The sequence below is a fragment of the Schistocerca piceifrons genome, chromosome 2 (genome assembly GCF_021461385.2).
Source record: "Schistocerca piceifrons isolate TAMUIC-IGC-003096 chromosome 2, iqSchPice1.1, whole genome shotgun sequence".
NCBI classification, from domain to species: Eukaryota; Metazoa; Arthropoda; class Insecta; order Orthoptera; family Acrididae; genus Schistocerca; species Schistocerca piceifrons.
The window spans coordinates 812,690,674-812,710,662 of NC_060139.1; positions in this window are offsets into that span (position 1 = coordinate 812,690,674).

The window sequence follows — 19,989 nt, forward strand, 5'->3', positions numbered from 1 at the left end:
ATTATTTTGCTGCCTAGATAGTAGAATTCCTTAACTTCATCTAAGTCGTGACCATGAAACCCGATGTTAAGTTTCTGGCCATTATCATTTCTACTATTTCTCATATGACTCAACTGACTGTAAATGTAACATATCAGCAGTAACAACACACATTAAAGATTCAGGCACAGGCCACCCTTTGAGAGTCGAAGACAACCTCCAGATTTGCACAAAATCGGAAAAATCAAAAGAATGGATATCATGGAAGAAACGAAAATTTTTATTCATAGTACAAAATATGGAGAATATTCTTAATGAAATAACTGAATTCAAGAACTCAAAATTCTTCATTAGTCCTAAGCCAGCTGTAATGCAATAGATCAAATATGTGCTAATGTGAACCAAACAATTACCACACTGTTAGTATCGCGAATATCGATGTGATATACGATACTTGACACTCGAATGAGCATGGCCGCCATATTGTATTACGTATATGTTAGTTACATGTATGTACGAAAAATTATACAGTGAATTACGTCTAAAAATAGTGCCAAAATAAATAGTGCAATAGTGTAATGTCTCATAACAGCTCCGAATAATTGTACCAATGATGCAAACGAAGCTCCGAAACGCCAGAATCGTAAGTGAAGGATTGTCCAATAAAAAAAGTGTATCACACGATTTCCTCACCATGACAACTGATTCAAAACTACCTGTATCCCACACAGGCTGTGGTGTCGGTCACAACAAACAACGAGACTTAGCTCCAAACCAGTAGAAGAGACCACTGGACATCAACTTCCAGCCTACTACTGCCCGTCCCTACGCCCCCCCCCCCCCCCCCATGCTGTCCAATTACCCCCAAATGCCACATCATCAGCGAATGATAAACAAGAAGTCCTATTTTAATTTAGCTTAAGACATTTTATTTTTAAGTAACAATTTTTCTGTGTGTATAAACACCTGAGGATGAGCAGAACATCCTCGATACGCGTTGTTAATGTGTTAAATGAAACAGGAAACAAATAAAAGTGGCTGATAGCGGAAAATGTGAAAAAGTAATTATCACATTCATGACGACGAAACTGAAAATGTACATGTCGTTCTGATGTGTTAGATCATTTGCTGATGATCTGTGTTGCGTGGTACTGTGTGTGGCTCTGCAGAAAAATCTTTTTGGTTTGCTTTTTCCTTGAGAGCAAAGAATATTGTGAAAGTTGTACCAACTATTGGCTCCTTATATAGTCACGATATGCAACATTTGCTAACGCGTAGCTGCTGATCTGATAACACGCAAGCTTTTTCTGAGCGCGGTGGACAGAGGAACGAGATTAGAGAAGATGATTAGGTAGGGAAGAGCAACTGCCGGTTTAATTATGCCGAGTGATTCTCAGTAACATACATTACAGACCGTAGCTGTGCGTTGTGTCACAGCGACGGAGGTAGGGCTCTCCCGGAGACCACCGCTCGGTCCCGGGCTGGCTGCTGTATAAACATACGAACACGGTGGCGCTGTCAGGGAGTTAATTAGTGTCCTGCGCTCCTCCTTCGTGGGCGAGGCTGGTCTGGTCCGTAATGAAGCCGTAACGAGCAGGGGGGACTGCTGAAGCGGGCCACAGTCCTCGTGGGCGGAGAGCCGTGAGTCCCCGTAGCTGTGAGCAAGCTGGGGCTAATGGAAGTCCAGAGTACTCCACCTCCGCAAATGTAATTGATCGCAGGTGAGGTCCACCTCATTTGGCGGCGTCTGCAAAGATACTAGTGGCGTTCAATAAGTAATGGAAGGCTTTTTTTTCTGAAAGCAGGTTGGTTTTTCACCGAACGAGGTGGTGCAGTGGTCAGCACACTGGACTCGCATTCGGGAGGACGGCGGTTCAATCCCGCGTCCGGCCATCCTGATTTAGGTTTTCCGTGATTTCCCTAAAATCGCTCCAGGCAAATGCCGGCATGGTTCCTGTGAAAGGGCACGGCCGACTTCCTTCCCTGTCCTTCCCTAAACCGATGAGACCGATGACCTCGCTGCTTGGTCTCTTCCCCCAGACAACCCAACCCAACCCTATTTTTCAATATCACCTCCTTTCAATGACACTATCTTACGCCGCCTCACAGGGAGGGCCTGTATTCCCGGGCAATACCACTCTACAGGTCAACGTCGGAGCCAAAATCTTGCTGCATCAATAACCTCCCCGCCAGCTACGTACCGCTTCCCGCGGGGATCGTCCTTTATTGGGAAAAACAGACGGCAGTCGGAAAGAGTGAGATCCGGGCTGCAGGGAGGATGAGGAAGAACAGCCGTATTCTCGGGTGCGCAGAATTGTGTGACGCCTCGCGTTGTCATGGAAAAGGAGAAGTTCGTTTGCATATTTGTGCCGACGAATACAAAGTCCAATACAGCAGGAGTCACAGCTGTGTGCGACCAACCGGCACGCGGGAGATCGGGCCAGTTTGCGCGACTTTGTTGCAGTGATGAAGGACACCTCACTCGACGACTCACCGTGCTTTTGTTTACTGCCAGATTTGCACAGACATTCTGTAAGCGCCTATGATGCAAAGAAATTCAGTAACAGCTCTCTGATCGGAACGCACTTCCGTTACAGACGCATTTTGAATTACATTTATAGCGCCACCACCAATCGCAATTTCATGAAACTATAGGGGATGAATCGGGAATATTCCACACCGTCTCACAACAAAACTCCGCGTTTTTCCAATCGAAACTAGCCGAGACAAAAATGTGTTGCGTTATTTATTGAACGTCCGTCGTATGTCGCCGGCAGGCGCCACTGCAACGCATTCAGCAGACAACCTGTGTGCGACTCCCAAGGAGTCGGTTCCGATGCAAATGCTTTGGGTTGCATTGCAACTCTCAGGCGACTCTGCTGTGACTCTCCATGCATTGTGTTGCTTCATACTAATATCATATTGGGACCACGTGGTTTTTTAAGTCGCATAGTGCTCAGAGCCAACCACGTGGATTGTGCCAAGCTGGCTTGAGCAATGGAGTGGCATCCGTGTCTACATAATCCTTGTTGAAGAGCTAACAAAGGTACAGGCTTCCCCAGACAATACAACTCTATCTCAACCATCGCGATCCAGCATTAAGTCCCGGCCTGCATCTGTGCTTCCTAAAGGCTAAACGCTCTGTGAAGAAGGTAAAAACCCAACGACAAAGATCTGCAACTACGAAAGCTCTCATCGACTTCTGTGGTCACCAGAATAATGTTGCAGAAGATTGAGACAACATTTTTTACTAAACCTGGTAGAAAATGCAGAAAGCATGACTGGCAATTTCGCCGGCTCAGAAGCGAAATTCTACCATTCACCGATGGTATTCCACACTCTTCCAGCTCACTAGTAATCGTCACACTGCCCATAGCTTCGTATGCATCACCTCACGCATGAACATGTAACCTCAATTATCGATGCCACAGCCCACTATCTCCCATCAATTAATTGTACCATCAATTAATCGGTGGCAATGTGATGCTGGCAGCTCAGATGTTTGATCCTGACAACTCACATCGTTGTTTTTCATTTCTTCATATAAAAAAGTCGTTGAAATACAGCAGAACTGTATCACATGGAATATGTTCAGATTTGAAAGTATACTGTATGGATTTGTTTAATAATAAACTGGTATATCTAATGTTTTCTCCACAATTTTTGTGTACACTGCAACCATTAACAAATCAGTAGTCTTTCTTGAGCTAAGATTCTTTTCCTGCAGTTTGTGCCCACTTTCGTAATACTGGGACAAAGACTTTCGACCAGCTCCTCGAACAGTTTCTTCAAAACCCTATTAATTCCCTTCAAATTTACTTCTTCTTTCTCAAGTTACCACGCTAACACAAATTCGTGATTATCACGAATGAACGGATGAATCTAAAATTTTCGCTTTCTCTTAACCGTTCTCAAGTACCAATACGCAACGAGAACATTACGACATGTTTGGCTTGCCACTGTGGAACACACTGAGAAAAATCAGCACTTTTGAATGGATCGCCTGTCGGAAAAGGATAGTAGCAGTGAACGAAAAACGTCTAGCGCAACCCACATCGAACTGTAGCCGAAAGGACGCGTTGTGGTCACGATGCAGTTGTGTTGGGCCAATGGACGAACATCATTAAGCGGTCCTCTCAAGGGACGTGAAAATGCAAGTGGACGAGGAGCTGGTGACGTCACGGCGTCGAATTCCACGTTCCACTACACTGCGGAGAGTGAAACGAAGAATGTGTCATCTCAGACTGTTACCTCGTGGAGGAGAACGTGGCCAATGGGACAAGACATCGTTTTACGTCACAATCAGAACGTAGGAGCCGCCATATTTTTATAACGTTTAGTCTTTCACATAAACCACGTCATATATATATATATATATATATATATATATATATATATATATATATATATATTCGCCTGGTGTTTGCTGACACGTGACGCCGCAACAGAAGTATGTAAACTGAGCAGACAGGGACAGGGGATCACCTTAGCGAAAATATGGGCTGCAAATGGGGAAATCCATTGAGATAAGCGACAATGACAAAGGGCAGATTATTATTATGCAGAGCTTGTGACCGAGTATCTCGAAAACGGCGAAGATGATCGAATGTTCAAGTGCTACTGTCGTGAGCATCTACGGAAAGAGGTACAAGAACAGTGAAATTACCACTAAGCGCTAAATGACTGGACGTCCACGACACTTCGCAGGCTCTGTACAATAGGATAGAGGGTGATGTGAGGCATCTCTGCCAAAAGAGAATAATACCGGTGCACTCACCAAGTGTTACGAAGCACACCGTTTATCGTACACTGTTGAACGTGGAGCTCCGCAGCAGACCACTCCTACGTGTTCACATGTTGATCCAACGACATCGTCAATTACGATTGGAGTGGGTACAAGACCATCGGGATTCGACTGTCAATCAATGGAAACGTGTCGGCTCTTCAGGTTGTAAGTGGGCTGCTTCTGTGTTGGCAGCGCTGTGTAGCTCTTAACACTGAATCTCTGACTTCGCTTTCTTTGTAAGTGACTCCGTGGCTGGTTGGACTCGTTGTTGGAAGTTAATCGCCAGTTGTGTTGAGCAGTTGGAAGCTAGTCGCCAGCAGTGATAAAGTACTGTTGGGCAGTTGCAGATGAACAGCCAGCAGTGATGGATATTAAATGTGAGTAGTTAGCATTGATGGAGTGTAGAGGTCTGAAGTGTTAGCGTAGGTTAACGATCTCGAAGTATCCGACTTGGAGATTGAAAATTATTTGTGATTATTTATCTTTGTATTGGTTGTCAATGACGATTTATATTTGCGTTTAAACTGGATCTCACATTATCAAGGTAAAAAAAATACATTATTTGGTTTGCAGCAAAATCTTTCCTTTGCTAATCACAGCCCGCATCTCGTGGTCGTGCGGTAGCGTTCTCGCTTCCCACGTCCGGGTTCCCGGGTTCGATTCCCGGCGGGGTCAGGGATTTTCTCTGCCTCGTGATGGCTGGGTGTTGTGTGCTGTCCTTAGGTTAGTTAAGTTTAAGTAGTTCTAAGTTCTAGGGGACTGATGACCATAGATGTTAAGTCCCATAGTGCTCAGAGCCATTTGAACCATTTTTTTTTTTTTTTGCTAATCACATGCCTATTAGTAGTTAGTGGCTTTAGTAGTTAGAATCTTTTGTTTAGCTGGCAGTACTGACGCTCGCTGTATTGCAGTAGTTCGCGTAATGAAGATTTTTGTGAGGTAAATGTTTAATGGAATGTATAGGTTATTGTTAGGATTTCTTTTTAGTCAGGGCCATTCCTTAGAATTAATTATTTAACGTCAGGTTGCAATTTTTTTGAGCAGTCAGATTGCGTTGCGCTAGAATATTGTGGGCCAGTGCTGACAAGATAAGAAAAAGTAAAGAGAAAGTAGGCTCAGTACGTTCAGTTTTAGTCACCTGTTTCAGGATCAAATAACGTAGAAGTTTCATCTTCTCAGTCATTGTGCAGTTTAAGTACAAACTCACATTTAAGTAAAGAAGTTTCAGGGTTAATCACATTTTTGCTTCACTAGGTCTCTGGTCGTATCCACAAACACCGTCATCGATGTGAACGGTGACTCGAAACGTGCAGCGCGCCGCGGACTCTGGCTGGTGGGAGCAGTGTTATGCTGTGGAAGACATTCTCCTGCGCTTGCATGGGACCTGTGGTAGTAACTGAAGACACGCTGACAGCTGCGAACCACTTGCATCCCATCACGCTTGATGTCTTCCCCGACGGCGATGTCGTGTTTCAACATATGATTGTCCATGTCTCGGAGCCAGTGATTTGAGGAGCACTATAGAGAACTCACGTTGATGTCTCGGCGACCAAATTCGCCTGATGTAAATCGTATGGAACCCATCTAGGTCCCAATCGGCGCCATCATCGCTTGCGCACATTAGCGGCCCATTATTTACGCCAATTACACGACCTGTGTGTAGGCATCTAATGCCACATACCTCCACAAATCTGTCGCATCGCTGATAAGTAGAATCAGTTCATTCCAAATAAGGACAACCAAGTTTTTAAGCAGATGGTAATAACGATTTGGCTCATCAGTGTATACAAGATGTTTCACAGCGTCAGCAGATTGAGGATATCTCTAAAGCGCTACGATTTGTTATAACAAAATGACAGGAAACTACATACCGGTAGGTAAATGCCTCCTGCAGTTGTTGCTGTTAGTGTTACAACTTGTATGCTATGAAAGTATACCGTTCCATCGCTACGGCACAACGATGATCTATCGATTTGTATCAAAATCACGTCTTTTTGGTATAATCTGCATATTAAATACCAAATAATGACATTTGAAAATGCAGAGTCGATTGTTATGCCGATGCCAGGGCATAGTCGATAGCGTCATGAGCTCACGAGTTGGGTTGGAAAACATAGCTGGTTCGCGCCTACTTCTTCCAATTCTGTTCTCAGCTTTCGTTTCCTTATTGACTCTGGGTTGTTCTTATTCATTTAACAGTGGTATTATCTCAAGAATCGATGTTATTCGTTAAAAATGATGTATTTACCGCAATTGCCAACAACTGGAAAAAATGGTTCAAATGGCTCTGTGCACTATGGGACTTAACATCTGTGGTCATCAGTCCCCTAGAACTTAGAACTACTTAAACCTAACTAACCTAAGGACATCACACAACACCCAGTCATCACGAGGAAGAGAAAATCCCTAACCCCGCCGGGAATCGAATTCGCGAACCCGGGCGCGGGAAGCGAGAACGCTACCGCACGACCACGAGCTGCGAACCAACAACTGGAAGGTTTCCCCAGTCGCCAGATAACGTAACTGCCTCTTTGTCTCTGGAGTATACATAGGTTATATAAGAAGTTCTTGCTATTATGAACCTTTCTGTAAAATGTATATACCTATGTCTGGGTTTGTGGTCTGACTGGTGTTTGTATCTTGCCTGTTTGTATCTTGTCGGTAAATATCCTATTCAGTGACGGTGACCAGCTTCGAAAAAATCTCTTCTTCCAAAAAAATGGTTCAGATGGCTTTGAGCACTATGGGACTTAACATCTGAGGCCAACAGTCCCCTAGAACTTAGCACTACTTAAGGAGAGGTTTACTATCTTTTCGTTTAAAAAATCGATTTTTTTAAATTGCGTTTTTGGATCCATAAAAGTGTTTAGAATCCACCCCTGAAAAGGTTTTTCCGAATATGGAACGGAAATGTTTGTTATTCGCGGTTGAACAAAAAAATGCACTTCCCTGAAATCGGCCTTTTTCACGCACTAGTTTTTTTCTTTCGGTGGACGAGATATTGTACCGGTGTTTAGGAGGAAACACACAAAATTCAAATGAAGGTTTGAACGCGTGTGTTTGGACGTTAGCCCCCAAGCTTTAGCATTCTAGTGCGAAGACTGTGGAGATTGCGACTTTCCTGGCAGTGAGCAGCTACAACGAAGGCTATTCAGCAATTCTGAAGACCATGACAACGATGGACGTCATCCTGGCACTCTATTCGACGCAGTTAGCCAAGCATTCGGACGACCACCGGATTCAAGCGGCCGAAAGCCGCTCGTCACCGGCCGTACGAGCGGCTCTGGAGCAGCGCAGGATGGCCTAGATCGAGCAGAACGCCCTCTATGAGGAAGAGGAAAGGACTAGTTTATAGACCCGGAATATCAGACTGAATGTACGTTGCATAATATTGCATTTACATGTAGTCAAAACTTCAAACGCGTTTTTCTCGAAATGACTTTTTTATCGCTGGTGTGATAACTTCAAATCTACTGAACCGATTGGAATGATTCTATGTTTCCGACGAAGCTAACTAAACTGTCTAGGAGTTGTACCACTTTTATTCCGATCCATCAACTATAAATATACTTGGCCGACGAAGTCGGAAAATCGATGAAAAAACCCTATTTTTTCAAATGGCCGCCATTTTGTTTCCTGTGGTCCAAATAACGTAAGCGAGTTACAACTCCTAAAGAATCTTATATACTTCGCTAACGTCAGCTCAGTTTTGATTTCAGACGAGCCGGCTGACTTGTGACATACCGCGCGTGGAGGTCTACATCGAAATTTTGTTTCGTTCCGACGTCACTTCCGCCTCTGCTCTTCGACATACCCAATCGAAAAAATTCCAGTTTGTAGAGGAAATATCAGTAAACATTTTGACCAAATTTGACATATCTATAACACATCTCGAGAAAAAAATTCTCAAAGAACATGCTTTTTCGGGCCAATGATAGTAAACCTCCCCTTAAACTCAACTAATCTAAGGACATCACACACATACATGCCCGAAGCAGGATTCGAACCTGCGACCGTAGCGGTCGCAAGGTTCCAGACTGAAGCGCCTAGAACCGCTCGGTCACAACGGTCGGCTCTGTTCTTCCATTCGAATTAAATTATAAAACAAATCCCGCTCTTGAAATCTATGTGACGAGGTAAATTATTATAGAGCCTTTGTAGTCAATGCAACGTCTAGTATACGGATGTTAAGCATGAGCAAAATGGTATTAGACACTGTACCTCAACTATATCCAATTTAAAACCGAAAAAGAGGATGAAAATTCATTTGAATTAAAGAATAACATCTACTAGTATGTATCTCAGATCGTTCAGCAGCATTATCTCCGTGCTTCTCTGTCAGTAATTCGCTGTTCAAGCTACTGAGGAGCCCAGAATCCACTTCGCAATTTTCTCCGCTCTTCTTCAACAATCGCCAACAGAGTTAACGTAGTTATTTTAGGCTCATCCACTTTTCATAAAATAAACTGTGTGTTTTGCGAGACAAATAAAACGATTTCGGCCGCCGGAGAGAGCTGGGAGCGCAAGTGGCGTTAAACCAGCTCTTACCGTGTGCCGACGGCGCTCTATCACGCGACGTCGGATGTCCCGTCCGCGTCCACGTCAACGTTAGCTGCCTCGTCCCGTGTGAGAACGGCTTTAGTGTGACCCGCTCAGCGCTTGTGCCTTGGCTAGCTGCAGGTCTCTGATGAGAAACGCCGCCACTGCGGCCAGCGGTCCAGCACGAGCTGGGACTCGGGTCCTCGGCTAACGGCCCCTGTGGACCCACGCGCTGCCGCTCCACGTGGGCGTCCTGGCGCGTGTCGGCTGCTAGCTACCGGCTGCTCCGTGGCGGATTTATCTGTTCCTCGGGGCCAGCCCCTTCTCTTCCTAATTATTTTTAATGCTTCTGTCCACTATTTCATCTCTGTTTTTTCTTCTGCGGTCTCAATTAACATTCCTGAATCGACAAACAGTCCTGGTTGTATCTCCTCAGAAGAAGTTTAAACAGGACCACAAATATTCGACTTAATAATTTCCAAGACGTCGTCTGACGTGCAGACACGTGCCTAATCAAGTGGACGACTGCACGGCCCAGTCGTAGATACGTCAGCGCGATTTGCTCGTTCTGATCGGTAATTTGCTCTGATTCTTAACCGGTAATGATCAAATGTAGACACGCTTGAATAAATTACAGAGTGACATGTACGTTCCTTATCGAAACAGGTGGAAGCCATTCATCCTCAAAGATAATCATCGTTTTTATACACGATTCGTTTAATGAAGAGAAAATTTTGTCATGTTTCGAAACAGACCTCTGGCTTAATGCTATGGAAAACGAACAGCCAGAGGCCACATTATCTGATTTCTAGCCGACAGTGAATGGCCTACGACGGAAAACCAGGCTACCTTCTTTTCCAAAAACATTTCACATTACCATATTTTCTACATGAAACATAATATTAATACGTGACCATCCAAAACTAAAGTACTGATTTTTAATGTTAATTGTGCAAGGAGGCAAAGCAAATTCACGCTCAATGAGGTGACAAAAGTCGTAGGATACCTCCTAATATCGTGTCGGACCTCCTTTAGCCTGCGTAGTGCAGCATTTCGACGTGGCATGGACTCAACAAGTCGTTGGAAGTCTCCTACAGTAATACTGACTCGCCGCGCGGGATTAGCCGAGCGGTCTAAGGGACTGCAGTCATGGACTGTGCGGCTGGTCCCGGCGGAGGTTCGAGACCTCCCTCCGGCATGGGTGTGTGTGTGTTGTCCTTAGGATAATTTAGATTTAGTAGTGTGTAAGCTTAGGGACTGATAACCTTAGCAGTTAAGTCCCATAAGATTTCACACACAATTGAAAATTTTTTTAATACTGACTCACGCTACCTCAGTCGGCGTCCGTAATCGCGGATGTGTTGCCGGCGCAGGATTTTGTCGCTGAACTGACCTCTTGGTTATCTTCCATAAACGTTCGACGCGAAAGGAGAGAAAGTCGTGTACCCAGCGTGTTTATATCAATTTGAGTGGGTCATGCGTATGACAGGTGTTTTCATTTACGTATTCTGACACATAGAGCGCCATATTTTGATCAATTTTCACATTTTGTTTTTCTTTTGCCATACGTTTTCCCACTTCTCCGATAATATTCCGTTGCAATTTGACTTCATTCTGACCAGGGGTGTTATTTCTACAGCGTTTTGAAAGTATAACTTTAATCATAATCACCCTGTATATGCAGGGTGATTCAGCAGGAATTTATGAGATGATTGTCCATGTGAAAATAAACCGAAACAGTCTTACCAACACGTGTCCGATTTTCCATCGTTACAGAAGTGGAGCAGTTGGGAAGCTACACACATCCATGAATGATTATGAATACAAGTGTGAATACTACTTACCGAAATGCGCCGTATGCACAGAATAACGGTGGCACAGATGAATGATCCATCCTACAAGAGGTGTGGGTTTCTCCAACAGATGGCAGCACTGTGACGTGTACCTGAGGCAACAGCTGCAAGTGTACCCAGTGTGGAATCTTGGATTGGATCAGTGAGCAGTCGTGAGGTCGCGTGCGTGTCGTGTTTGAGTGCTGTTTAATTGAGCACGTCTACTGTGTCTCTGAACACCAATGTGCTACATACGTTCACCCATGCAGAATACACACACATGTTGTGTGTGTACTGGTATTGTACGTAAATTTCATTTGTCTCTGTGCAAGTTTGAGCGTTGATTTTTTGAGTGACCTTGTTCCTATTAACAGTGAACTGTGTTCCTGCATTGTTGCGATGGTTTTAATCAGTCACAGTTACTGGTAGCCAGTCGGAGACGGTGTACTGCAGTGATAGTGGTGGACACATTCCAGTCCATTGGGCGGATCTCAGAATCTTTCCTGAAACCTTTACGGCAAAAAAAAAAAAAAAAAAAAAAAAAGAATGGTTCAAATGGCTCTGAGCACTATGGGACTTAACATCTGTGGACATCAGTCCCCTGGAACTACTTAAACCTAACTAACCTAAGGACAGCACACACATCCATGCCCGAGGCAGGATTCGAACCTGCGACCGTAGCGGTCACGCGGTTCCAGACTGTAGCGCCCAGAACCGCACGGCCACATCGACCGGCCGTTTACAGTCCAGTCACAATAATGTGACTACTGGCTATGTTCGACGTCAACATGCACTAACCACTCACAGACGGCAAGTGGCAGCTCTAGGAGTGGAGAGTACATAAAGGGGGTGGAGAGTACGTAAAGGGGGTGGAGAGTACATAAAGGATGTCAGGAGGACGCAGAGAACAGTGCAGTCGTAGTCATTGTCGGAGCGATTTATCTGACTTCCAAAAGGGCGGAATCCTTGGCTTTCAGGTGAAGGATGGAAGCATTTCCGAAACGGCTTCGTTTGTAAACTGTTCGCACGTTGCTGATGTTAAAGCCTACTGTGCATCGTTACGTGATAAATCGCACAAATGTAAAGGATATAAATTCAACTAAATACTTAGGGATCACAAGTGCGAAAAAAATTAAACTGGAACAATCATACTGATAATGTTGTGGGGAAAGCAAACCAAAGACTGCCATTTATTGGCGGAATACTGAGAAAGTACAATAGTTCTACTGAAGAGACTGCTTACACTACACTCGTCCGCCCTCTTCTGGAGTACTGCTGTGGGGTGTGGAATCCGCTTGAGATGGGACTGACGGAGAGGATAGCGACAAAGTTCAAAGAAGGGCAGCTCGTTTTGTACTATCGCAAAACAGGGGAGAAAGTGTCACGGATATGATATGTTAGTTGAGGTGGCAATAACTATAACAAGGACTTTTCCGATGTAGTAGGATGTGCTAGTGAAATTTCAATCACCAACTTTCTCCTGAAATTGCGAAAATATCCTGCTGGCGCACATCTACACAGAGAGAAATGATTGCCTTGATGAAATAAAAGAGATCAGAACTTGCACAGAAAGATTTAAGTGCTCGTTTCTGACGCGTACCTTTCGAGAGAGAACACTAGAGAAATACCTTGAATGTGGTTCGAAGAACTTCTTGACAGGCACTTAATTGTGAATTACAGAGTAATCATGAAGACGTAGATGTTGATGGATGTAGCCAACTGGCGCTATGCAAAACTGGCGCCAAGGCAACTGTGTATGACAGGGATGAACCGCAGACCGGGGTGGCCGAGCGGTTCTAGGAGCTACAGTCTGGAACCGCGTGAGCGCTACGGTCGCAGGTTCGAATCCTGCCTCGGGCATGGATGTGTGTGATGTCCTTAGGTTGGTTAGGTTTAGGTAGTTCTAAGTTCTAGGGGACTGATGACCTTAGAAGTTAAGTCCCATAGTGCTCAGAGCCATTTGGAAAGGGATGAACGACAGTGGCAGAGATGTGTCCACACACATAAACGTGCAACTGTTGATAAACTGACTACCCAGATGAACCAAGGGTCTACTCGCAGTGACTCGTAACATAAATAAATAGAACTAATATACTACCAAGAAATGTTAAGAATAAAATGTATGATAGTCAATAACTTTCCATTATTGTTTCTGTTATTAATCCAACCAGGGAAGTTTGGAAGATAATGAAAAGTATTACTGATATTGAAAGGAAGTCATAAATGAACCAAAAATATTGGCATCTTAACTAAAAAGGCCAAAATTATAAAAACATAAAATTTAAAATAATAAGAACCAAAATCAACCAAGTTGCTGCTAACGGCCCTCTGCAATAGCCTTCTGATTCATGCGCACATGTTGACTGCTGTTTATAGGCGACGAAGGCTGGAATTTGCACGCCAGTACTGCAACTTCAGGTCCACTGAGAGGCAACACATCCTGGTCATCGGACAGATTGCCGTTGGCGTGTATGGTGTGAAACATTGGAAAATTTTCGTGGCATTCATTGGGTGACCTTGTCATTTTAGAAACTATAGTGGATCAACAACAGTACGCATCTATCCTTGTTGACCATGTCCACCTTTACATGCAGTTTGTTTTTGCCTCGTTACAATGGCTTCTACCAGCAGGGCAGTGCAATGTGTCACGCAGCTCGCAGTGTACGCTCGTGGCTCATAGAGCACCAGTATGAGAATACGATACTCTCCTGCCCACAAAACCCCACAGATTTGTACCTGGGCGAGAACCTGTGGGACGTTCTGGATCGGGCTGTCCGCGCCTAGCGCAGCTGGCCACATCATTGGAGTCAGCTCCCAGAACCTCGTTGACCTTCCTGCTCGTCCGCGCTGCAGAAGCTGGTTATACAGGCTTTTGATAGGTGGTCACATTAATGTGATTGAACCGTGTAGTTAGATAGGTACACGGCTCTTGACTTTCCAGTTGCGCAGTTCAATCCAGTCTCGCGGGTGAAAGAGAGGCTGGTGGTCGTTATTTAGACTGATCTTACACGTGTAGCAGTTTAAGAAGTTAATCCGTGTCTCACAGTAAACGTTTCCGATTAGATCCGCGGAACAGTACATCGCGTAATTTGTCTCCCGCGCCGCACAACGCCAAGAAAGGATGAATTCAGGATGCGGTCGCGAGTGTGGTTCCGGAACCTCAGAGGAAGGACGAAAGGAACGTCTGCAGGTAACTAGACGTCCGGGCTCATCCCGAAACCGATTAATACAAAAAAAAGATAATAAAAGTCCCACTCGTCCCACTCTTATGCGAATATATCTGAAATTTCTACATTCATGCTGTTCCCAGGAGGCGTCGCAGTTCACCCAAGGATGTCGGAAGAGCACGAACCCAGAACAAGTCTTTCAAAAACGAAAATCTACTTTGAGGTTAGGCGACATTGGAGTTCCGCTTCTGACGGGGAGGACTTGTCTGATGACGTGACAGAAGAAGATACTTGTTTAAATGTGTGTAACTTCCAAAGGGACCAAACTGCTGAGGTCATCGGTCCCGAAGATACATGACTCGATAGGCTATCTAATATTAGAATCAGGAATTTAAAAGTGTTCTGGTGAGCCGTGGATGGCTCGCGTCATGCCTTGTTTTTTGTCATTGGTTGCAGTCCAGTGGTGTCTTATTTCTTCTTCGGTTACCGCCAGCCGGGGTGGCCGAGCGGTTCTAGGCGCTACAATCTGGAACCGCGCGACTGCTACGATCGCAGGTTCGAATCCTGCCTCGGGCATGGATGTGTGTGATGTCCTTAGCTTGGTTAGGTTTAAGCATTTCTAAGTTCTAGGGGACTGATGACCTCAGAAGTTAAGTCCCATAGTGCTCAGAGCCATTTGAACCATTTTTTCTTCCACCATAACGTTGCTGTCTTCTCTCAGTGAGTGGCAGCAGCAGTGTGTATCGATACTAGTACTGCTGTATTGTGGCGGATATATTTTCCAGGTGTGCTGTGTGTGGCAGTCGCTCGGTTGGGGCAGAGCAGCGAGGAATTCTCCATGGCGCGTAGGCAGGCCGGAGCCGTTGGTGGCGTGCACACGTGGTTGGAGTTGTGAGGCGCTTCTTGCGAGGGTTACGAAGTTCGTCGCCCACCGATCCTTGACCCTAAAGATGAGTGCTCACTTAACCTACTATCAAGCCTCAACTGCTATCACATCTCTGCTTGATGCTGGTTGTCGCTTTTTGGGAGAATCCCGCGAGCAACAACGTATGTGCATTGAAGTCGGCTAGAATTGCAACCGTCTTCCTATGTGGTATTTAATTTATTTCATTCCTTCATTAATTAAGTGTACCAGCGGTATCTTCTGCCTTGTGGCCATTGACGTTCTGGTTGCGTGCCCTGGTTGTTGGCGTGGTTTTCGGTAGTGTATTTTCCTCCTCGTGTTGATGCTGTCCAGCAGGGCGTGTATTTCGACAGCTGAGCTGTTGTTGGTACTTTTGTGCGTTTCTTCTGACTTGGCTGGATTGGGTGCCAGTATCCAGAATGTGGTGCTATTGACATCTTGTTGTCGTTATGCTGGTCGGGTGGAGCAGAACTGATCTTGTTGGTTGGTTCGTCGGCTGGTTTTCTGATGGGTTGCCTTCCAATTTAAGAGGTTGTCGGGCTGGCTGCCTGTCTCACCTCCATTCCCAGGCTGACCCTTGGAAACTTCTGAGCGCCACTCCTTGTGTTTTACATAGTGATTTCCTTTCTAGTGTTAAGTACCCTGTGTGGCCTTCAGCCGAGTTTTAGCTTTATAAAATTCAAGGCTTTTTTTTTGGCCTTGAGTCGTAAAATAAAAAAGTTTCTTGTTTGGTATGTGGCCTTCAGTCGCGTTTCAGCCTTTCAAAATTAAAACTGAAAATTCCTTGTATCTAGGCCTTAAGCCGTAAATTTGTTTCAGATTGGTATGTGGCCTTTCAGCCTTTTCAAATTAAAGGTTAAAAAAAAAAAAACTTTGTCTAGGCCTTAAGCCGTAAGATGTGTTTTCGGCCTTCAGCCGAGATTTTCATCTAAATCTCTTTGTCTCGGCTTTAAGCCGTGAGAGTTTTTGGGTTTCGTTTGTTGCCTTCATCCGAGTTTCATGTGAAGCATTTTAGGATAAAGATTTTAGCCTATTGTAGTTGAAATTTAGAAGCTCTTCCCTTTAGGCCTTTAGCCGTAAAATTGTTTTCTGCATAGTGTGTGGCCTTCAGCAGAGTTTTAATTCTCTTAAATTCAAAATTCAAAATCCTTGTCTTGCCCTTAAGTCATAAGATCGTTATTCTTTAGTATAAGGCCTTTCGCCGAGTTTTATACGAAATATTTTAAGGCCTTGAGCCTTTCCAAATTGAAAGCTCTTCTTCCTAGGCCTTAAGTCGTTAAATGGTTTTGTTGATATGCGGCCTTCAGCCGAGTTTCAACCTACTGAGACTAAACACTGAAACTCTTTGTCTCGGCCTTAAGCCGTTAACACTGTTCTTGATTAATATGTGGCCTTCAGCCGAGTTATATGGGAAAAATTTAAGCTAAGCATTTCAGCCTATTTATGTTGAAGATAAAAAAATTTCTTTCTAAAGAAGTGAAACCTGCAGAAGAACTCCCGTACATCAATTTCTTGCTTAGGCCTTGTGCCTTGGATTTTAGATGTGGCCTTCAGCCGATCTAAGTTAAATCAAAGGAGGTCTTTCGTTAAAACTTTGAGATTTTTTGATTCTTGCTTGTGTGATTGCGTTCTTTAACAAATAAAGTTTATATGTTGAGTGCAACTGACAGTAACTTATTTTGGCCCCTTTCCACAAATATAACCGCATCCGCTCTGTCCTGCTAGCCCAGGGATTTTATTTGGACGACTTGATGTCAAATACGACAGAAGGGACGGATAACGTTCCATTAGAATTACTAATATTATTGGGACAAGTGGCAACAAAACGAACATTCACTTTGGTGTGTGGAATGTATGTGACTGGCGGTATACCATCAGACACTCGGAAAAACATCGTCCACACAGGTTCCAGGACTACAAGAGCCGACAAGTGCGAGAATTATCGCACGCTCATCTTAAAAGCTCATGCATCGAAATTTCTTACAAGAATAATATAGAAGTCGATGGAAATTAAAACTGAGGACCTGTTAGATGACGAAAAGTTTGTTTTCCGGAAAGCTAAAAGCACAAGAGAGACAATTCTGACATCGTGACTGACAATGGAGGTAAGTGTGAAAAGCATGAAACTTTCATGCAATTTGTCGACCTGGCAAAAGCGTTCGACAACGTAAAATGGTGCGAGATGTTCGGAATTCTGCGAAAATAGGGGAAAGCTACAGGTGTAATTTTGATTCGGATTACACAAAGACGTAACAGCGTTTGTGCCCTGGTTTAAAACGGAATGTCAGCACCACGGGATTACTGAGGAGTGAGTGTTCACTTACCTAAGCTCTAAGAAATAAACTACAGAGGGTTCTGTTTTGTTTCCATTAATGAATAAAGCGCTAGGAGAATGGTTGTTTATGACTTAATTGATTAATTTCGAGCAGACGCACATATTTTCTATTATTGATACAGGAATATATTTTTGTTCCTGTATCCTCCGCTGGACAACTGGAATTGCCTACTTTATCATAATTCCAAGAACACTATCTGACACGGAGTTGAGAGGCGTCCTCCTGTACGGAGAAAAGGAGGAGAGGTCCAACAAAAAAACAGTCTGACAGCAGCATCTCTTTCTGTAGTCAGAACTGGACATTCAAGAGAGGTAATTCCGTGGATGAACTCACAAAATGTTGCAGGTTGCCACTGACAAAGATAATTATATTGTTGTTCTCTTTACAGGTGACTCAAGAAATTTAAGAAAAATTGAATTTCAAGATATGTAGAACCACGGAATGACTAAATGCTAGAATGTAGAAGAAATATCCATGATTCCTTCGGAGTGCCTGTGAGTCCAAATTTTCTACACAGCCGTCTTAATTAATTTATTTATTTATCCAATTTGCAGGCCATCTTTTAAATAGAGTTCTACACATATGGTATTTTTTGCCATCAGAGTAATTTAAGAAATGGCGATAATTTTAAATGAAATGTAGTATTAATATGATATTCACAGAATTTAAAATTATGTGGTTAAATGTAAAGACAATGTGATTAACAGCACTAAGATCTAATAACGTTAATTATGGGCAGTATTACTTCTGTTGATGTTGCTGCCACTAATAATAATAATAACCATATGAATAATAATAATGACAGTAATAGTGGCAGATACCAAATGTATTTGTAGCGGTACAAAAGCGATAATATTTGAGGAGCGAGTTCTGAGGAAGCGAGATCTACGTAGACTAAGAGCTTTGGGAAATACTGAAGATCTGGTTGTACAGAAAGATATTTGGTTGTATTGCGATAACGAATGCAACAATATCAGACATTATAATTGCTTTAGTAGGTACCAGAAACCTCCCCCACACAAACAATTTATTCTTCGAAGAATAGAATTCCCATGTTAAAACGGCTTGAAATGTGTGATTACGTTCCAAATAAGCTAATCTGTAAAATATTTGACATTAAGCACGAAAAACCTTTACGATTTAAGCTCAGAATCCTAATTTTGTGGTTTTATTAGTTACGTGTTTCATCGATAGACTAATGAAAACGGAGAAACGAAAAGTGGATGAGTATAGACTGTTTAATACGCCCTCCGTTTCATGAAAAACTAGTATCTCACATATCTCAATGTTTATCATGGCATATCTCTTGAACTTTAAGTCGCAAAGTGATATAATTATCCATCTACACTGATCAGCCAGAACATTATGACCACCGACCTTTATCGATAGAAACCCGTCCAGGCCATAGTAGCGCCACCTGGTGAGGAATGACTGCTAGTCAGACACACGCACGGTCCATGTAGTACGAATAAGCGTGACGTCCGTGTACAAAACGGAAGGCTCACGTTGTGTCTGAGTTTGGCCGAGAGCAGATTGTGACGGACCTGAGGCTCAGCACGAGCATTTCGTAAACTGGACGAATTGTCGGGTGTTCGAAGAGTGCTGTGTTGAGTGCTTTCAACACGTGACGAAACCAAGGTGACACCCCGTCCAGACGTCGTGGGGTTGGGCGGCCACCCCTCATTAGAGATATCGGACGTCGTAGGCTGGGCAGACTGGTGAAATAGGACAGGCGTGGCGAACTGTGGCAGAGTGTTGCATGGTCCGATGAATCCCTACACCTTCTTCCTCACGCCGACGGGAGGGCGCGAATCCGTAGTCTTCCAGGGGAACAGCTCCTTGACAACTATACTGTGTGACGGAGACAAGCTGACGGCGGCTTCATTATGGTCCGGGGAATATTTATGTGGGCTTCCATGAGTCCTGTGGACCTCGTGCTAGGCACCATGATGGCCAATGAGTATTTTATACTGGTTGCAAACAACGTACTCCCCTCTTAACGATCATGTTTCCCGATGGTAGTGGCATTTTTCAACAGGATAATGCGCCGTGTCACAAGGCCAGGAATGTGTCGGAGTGGTTTGAGGAACACAATGGCGAGTTCCAATTGACGTGTCGGTCCCCGAACTAGGTAGATCTGAAGCCGATCGAACACATCTGGGATGTGATTGAACGTGGCTGCAGAGCTCATCGCCCCCCCCCCCCCCCCCGGGAATTGACGGGAATTAGCTGCATTGTGTGTGCAGATATACTGCCGACTCCTCTAGCGACCTACCAAGGGTTCAAGCCTTGGTAACAGCTACGACGCGTCGCAGCTGTTATCCGCGCCAAACGTGGACATACTAGCTATTACACTACTGGCCATTAAAATTGCTACACCAAGAAGAAATGCAGATAATGAATGTGTATTCATTGGACAAATATATTATACTAGAACTGACATGTG